The 6,000-nt window shown below is 41.7% G+C and overlaps 1 protein-coding gene across 3 annotated transcripts in view; it reads left to right on the forward strand.

The window, feature by feature from the left end:
• Positions 1 to 6,000, forward strand: part of scaper (S-phase cyclin A-associated protein in the ER) — a 72,212-nt gene that overhangs the window by 35,163 nt on the left and 31,049 nt on the right. The gene's annotated exons all lie outside the window — the stretch shown is intronic.

The following is a 6,000-nucleotide window of genomic DNA, read 5'->3' on the forward strand; positions in this document are numbered from 1 at the left end:
GGATGCACAAGACTTTGTTGAACAAAGGCAAGCAAGTTTGACATTTTTTCATAGATTTGGCTTTTTTCTTACACTTCTTTACAGCTGTATAAATATGTATAATTGTCAGATATAATGGCAGACATTTATAACCATAGTTGATTTGAAACATCTTTCCCAGAGGTTTTGTTGCATGACGTTTTTTTTAACAGTAAAACTCACATCAATTTGAGACTGAGAGGAGGAATTAAAACACCTGCCACCGTGTTTATGATGAGGAGAATATACAGCCCACTTCCTGTAATGAGGCATAAATTTCCTGCCAAGTTGTGGTTGGAGCCATCATAACATCTCACTGTGCATGCCTCTGGGCGTGAGGATAGAGAGATTATGGTGTCCCATCAGTGACGAGGGGGGCGGCCAGAGAGGCTATTACCGAATTTCCCCAGAGAGGCAAAGAAAGAGGTGGCTGAGGTGGGTGGCACGGCGTCCTGTAAGGAGAGAGGAGGAGACCAGTGTGATGTGAGTAGCTCACAAGCTGTCACTACACAAGGACTCCTCCCCTCATCTCCACATACTCCCAGTGGGAGGTCAGAGGTCAGTGGGCCACAGGAGATGTGCTCTATTCAGCAGTGGTGTCGCAGCGAAGGAGGCTGCTCTGTCTGAGAGCTTTTGCTTTGTCTTTAAGTTCAAAAGCACATTTCTAAACTGTTTTGTTAAGTTCTGCTTCACCCGCTTCTTACAGAAATATCCACCCAAAGCTGAGTGGGGCAATGTGATTGGCCGGTGTGGCAGCCTGGGGAGCACTTCTCTCTCTAATCCCTGGACAAAGTCAAATAAATAGAGTCTCCGTCAGCATGGCTGTCTGGCCCCTGAGTCACATCATGTCGGGACCGTTTAGATTATTTGACCTAACAAGCATCTCTCGTGTCATTGACTCACCTAGAGATTTGTTTTTCTCCCCCATATCTGATTCAGTCTCCACTTTCTCTGCTAATTCCTTAGACAACACCCGACACTCCCCCTCCTGCACTGCTGCGTGGGTCCCACCCCCCCTCCTCACTCCTCTCCTGCTTTCTAGGCTGCGTCTAGTCTCTGACCCCGGTGTGTTTCTCCCTCTGTGGCCTCTAATGGTTTATTTTGTGTCAGGCCTGATTTTTTCTTTACTCTCAGTGATTGAGAATATCAATTTTCCCAATGGGCCGCTCTTTTCTTGCCTTATTATTGAGCACTTGTATTTATATATTGCCCAAAGTGTTTACCACTGCTTTCAGTTCAAGCCTGTCTAGAACAGAGCAACATGTATGACAGGTAGGGAACTGAGAACCAAGGACTTAACATTTTCATTTGCCAGCTGTCAGAGCCTGGCTGGGCCGACCAGCGGGACTGGTGGGAGGTGTATCTGGGGACCTGGGGGAAGGTGAAGGGCAGCGTGGCTGGATAATAAGGTTTCTTGCTTGGGCCTCCAGCAGACTGACAGATACAGCCCAGAGCAGCAGAGTCAGAACTTTGTCAGAGACGGCAAAAGTAAGCAACAGGCGAGTCAGTTTAGAAAACTTATGAGGAAACTAGTCTTCTGCCACACTAGAATTAAGTGTACTTCTTGGATTTAAGAAAACTGAGCTATAAAAACTGACGTCGCTATCTGTCAACAATAATGTTATATTCACTGTTTGTCTTACATGTTTGACATGGACCATTAACAAATGTTTTTTAAAAGTGTCAATCCTAACATTAACTTAAATGGACAGTTCACCCCCAAATAAAAAATACATATTTTTCCTCTTACCTGTAGTGCTGTTTATTAATCTAGTTTGTTTTGGTGTGAGTTGCCAAGTCATAGAGATGTCTGACTTCTCTCCAGTATAATGGAACTAGATGGCACTTGGCTTGTGGTGCTCAAAGCGCCAAAAAAATAATTAAAAAAAACTCAACAGTAATGTCTCTTTCCAGACCTGGTTAATCAAGATAATCCACAGTCCTTGTTGTGAGCAGTTTCATGTTGGAACTATTGTCTTTTTAGTGACCTACACCCGCCAACTGTATCACTGAGCAAAAGGAAGCGTGCATCCACTCATGGACAAGAGGCTCTTGTTTGCGACAGCATGAGATGTAAACATTAATGGCGTCCTCCTCGACCTAGCTGTACTTTTTGGTTGCTCAGTGGTGCTAGGTGAGCTAGCAGATTCATGCTTCCTTCTGTGCAGTGATACACATTGCTGTTTAGTTTATTTAATGTATTTTTTTGGCACTTTGAGCACCACAAGCCAAGTGTCATCTAGTTCCATTATATTGGAGAGATCTCCAACACTCTGCAACTCACACCAAAACAATCTAGATTGATAAATACCACTCCAGGTAAGAGGAAAAACATGGATTTTTTAATTTGGGGTGAGCTGTCAATTTAAGTTAATGTTAGGATTGATGCTTCTAAAAACCTTGGTCAATGGCCCATGTCAAAAAAATAAGACAATGAATATTGCATCATTATCGACAAACAGCGACAATGTCAGTTTTCTATAACTGTTTTTCTTAAAACCAAGAATTACACCAAATTCTAGTGTAGTAGAACACTCAGCAACTCACACCAGAACAATCTACACTGATAAAAAGCACCACAGGTAAGCGAAAATATGTTGTATTTTTTTTTTGTATTTTGGGGTGAACTGTCCCTTAAAACTTGCTTTGTCTGCATATAACTGGATACAAATTTAGTTAAAGTAATATTAAAATGTTCTGTATAGCTGACGTGGTTAATCAGTTCATTGATTTGTCAGTTTTTAAGAAAAGATTAATCCCTGAAGTCCTTCATCAAGCAAAACCACTAAACATTAGTGAGTCAGAGCTTGTAGGTTTGCTAATAAATGTGTGTGCTTTCTTTAGCTTCACATATTTAAAAAACTAAATACTTAACAGAGTAAAAGTATCAAGATTCCTTTGGCCTCCCTAACAGGCATTTGTCTTTATTTTGGACTATTGATCAGATAATTAATAGAACATTTCATCAATAAAATACGTGTTAGTTTCAGACCTAATTTCCTGTTAGACAAAGACATTGTTGTCTTGAAGGCTGACAGTTAGTTGTTGAATAATCAGATGATTAATTAAGAAACTTATCAACTTACACATACATGTAAAGACATCTGAAAGTTTCAGCTCTGCTGTTTCTGTATTTTCTCATTGTAGGCTGTCAGTTGTTCCCAAACAGCCTCATGTTTGTTTCCTCACCACAAGACAAATAGGGAGTGAAATGGTTCTAAGCTTCTTGTTGTATTAGTTATAACTAGAGGCTGTCTGTGGTTTCTGTGGAAGGTTTGATTTTGCGCCACACTGGCCTTTGATTAATCTTAGTTCATTTTATAGCATAAACACAGTTTGTTAGAATTATCCTTTTCAGTGTTCGCCCTGCACTCCCATAGTCTACTAAATCATATGCCATTATGTCTTGTAAACACACAAGTTTATACTCGACCTTAAAATGTTTACTCCAGCAGCCTTGTTGTGGTTTACAGTCGACTCGGCCCACAGAGCTTTGTTTACGGCTCTCAAGCTTTACTATAAGACTGTATAATGACGAAACTCTTGTGAAGAGAGGATGGTCGTCTCTGTTATTGTTAGGTTTTAGTTGCGAAGGAGTGAACGCAACTCATAGGCACTGATCAAAGTTGAAGTCAGACCTTAATGAACTCTGCCAGTTGTTGTCCATCTGTTGGCGGGGCCGGACCGAGGCTGTGCCCTCCTCTCTGCTTTAATTAAAGTGTCTGGAGGGAGGAGACTGCAAAGTGCAATCTGGCTGGTCTGCTGGTCTGCGGACACTGTTGCAGGAATTACCAGCTGCTTCGGGCCTCCCATCAGCTGGGGGAACAATGGTCACCCTGGACAATAATTAGATAAGATTCCCCTGTTGCATAATTCAGGAGACATCCTCCCTGCTTGTGTCTTAATGCTCTGCCCTTAGTGGTTGCTTTTTTTTTTCTTCGTAGGTAAAAGTAGTTGCTCATCCTGTTACTGTGTTTTGTTGTAGCTTCTGTTGGGGCGTGACCAGGCACAGACAGATTGAAACTTAAAGGCACATTTACCCACAGCAGCAGCGATTTGAACTTCATCTATGTGCTTCCAGATACTGAGGGTCTGGGACATGTTTAACCTAGCTTAGCACAAAGAACTAGAGCAGGGGTTAACTGTTAGCTTACATTAAATGAGCAATGTAGTAGATCACTTGAACTTGAATCTTGTGATGAATGTATTGACTTTGACATGTATAATCTGTGCAGTGACCCTTTAAAAGTAAAACTGTGGACCCTATCTAAATAGTCTAAATGCCCTTGCACCATGCACTTTAGACCAATACTCACACATTGCTCGCACATTGCTATTTACAAATTTGGCACTGAACAAATTGGAGAAGCTAGCGGTTTTCTGCTGGGAGTAATGCAATCAGAGCGGTAGTGTCACTGCAACAAATATCATGGGACATTTGGACTTAACTTTTAGCTTCTGAAATGATCAGTGAAATTACGCTGCTCCATGTGCGTAAATGTGCACAGCTTCTCTCTTAGTGGTAGGATCGCATTGTGTGTGTGTGTGTGTGTGTGTGTGTGTGTGTGTGTGTGTGTGTGTCAGAGTGTACACACCTTGTGAACATGCCTGTAGGTACACCGTTTGAAATGGCAAGAACATTCTGCACCATTCTGACTTTAGACCAGGTTTTTGTTCATCAGTGGTGCAGTCGCTTTCTGCTGCAACAATGGTTCAGACCACACTTCATTTTAAGACCGACACGCAGACCTACACACAGATTGGTGAAGTACATTGGCTACTTACACAGCGTGGGTGCTGACCATGAAAAATGACAACCACGTCAGTCTGAGACCAGCAAAGATTGCACTGCGCTGTGCGCTATTATGCACCATGACTAAGATTGGGCATAAGGAGCCTTCAGAAACTTTAGCAGCTCTGTGAGTTTGTACATAAAGGCACAGCTGGTATAGCAGGTATATTGATTACCATGTTCACCATTTTAGCTTAGCGTGCCAACATACTGACAGTTGCTAGCCACCTATACATCAAAGAGTCTCTGGTTTTGTTGTTAACTGTTAGACTGTGCAAACCTTGCAGCTTTTTAGCAAAGATAGCCTCAAGGTTTTAGGGAGAAAATTAGTAAGTAATCTTCTTCTTCTGTTGACTGCAAACAAGTGTCTTTTTCAAAGTTTTAGAGTATCTGTTTTAGAACACTGGGTGAAAACATTGTTTTCATCCTCCTAAGTTTGTATGCAAAGTCAGCTCACTGTGTACATACACTGTCTCTGTAATAATACACAAACATGATTTCTGTTGCCCTGCGTGGTTAGTTTTGTCAAGAAGATATGTCATCACTGGATGCTGTTGCCCATTTGCTTGTAAAGTCAACTGCTGTGCACAGCACCAAGATCAACATTCACAGACCTCAGAGCTGTTATTATGCAAAACAAACCTTTACTTTAAACATTATGTTTCTGGTGAAATGTGTGTCCTCGCGGTAATACTCTGGTGCCATCTTTGTTTTCTGTGGACCATCGCATGCGTAGACCACCTAAAGATAGTATGTCAGGTAGTTTGAACTTAATCCTCTTCACTCGTATTGTTCCATCATCACAACAGATAAATCTGTCAGCGGAGCAGAAAAGGCACTGACTAGCCAAGAAACCCAGCCAGGACTGGGCAGGTCCCAGTTACCCCCTTTAATACCATTTGATAAGCTGCTATGAAAGAGCTGCCTTCTCTCATTTAGCCTAGAAGCTTTTAGGTATGTGTGTTGATGGGAGGGTTAAGAGAGGGGTTAAGCCAAGCTCAGTGACTGAGACCCAATTGATTAGGCATAGAGACTGCTGGCAACCTACAGAAAAAAGAAGTCATGATGAGGCCTTTTTTTTTTTTTTTTTTTTACAAACACAGCTTAGACTCTTGAAACTGTCTTTGAGACATTTCTCATTATGTTAAAGGCAAAAGGGTCTTTGGCATGTCTGTTAATGTTTTTTGTCC

Source organism: Epinephelus moara, chromosome 20 (genome assembly GCF_006386435.1).
Source record: "Epinephelus moara isolate mb chromosome 20, YSFRI_EMoa_1.0, whole genome shotgun sequence".
Classification (NCBI taxonomy): domain Eukaryota; kingdom Metazoa; phylum Chordata; class Actinopteri; order Perciformes; family Serranidae; genus Epinephelus; species Epinephelus moara.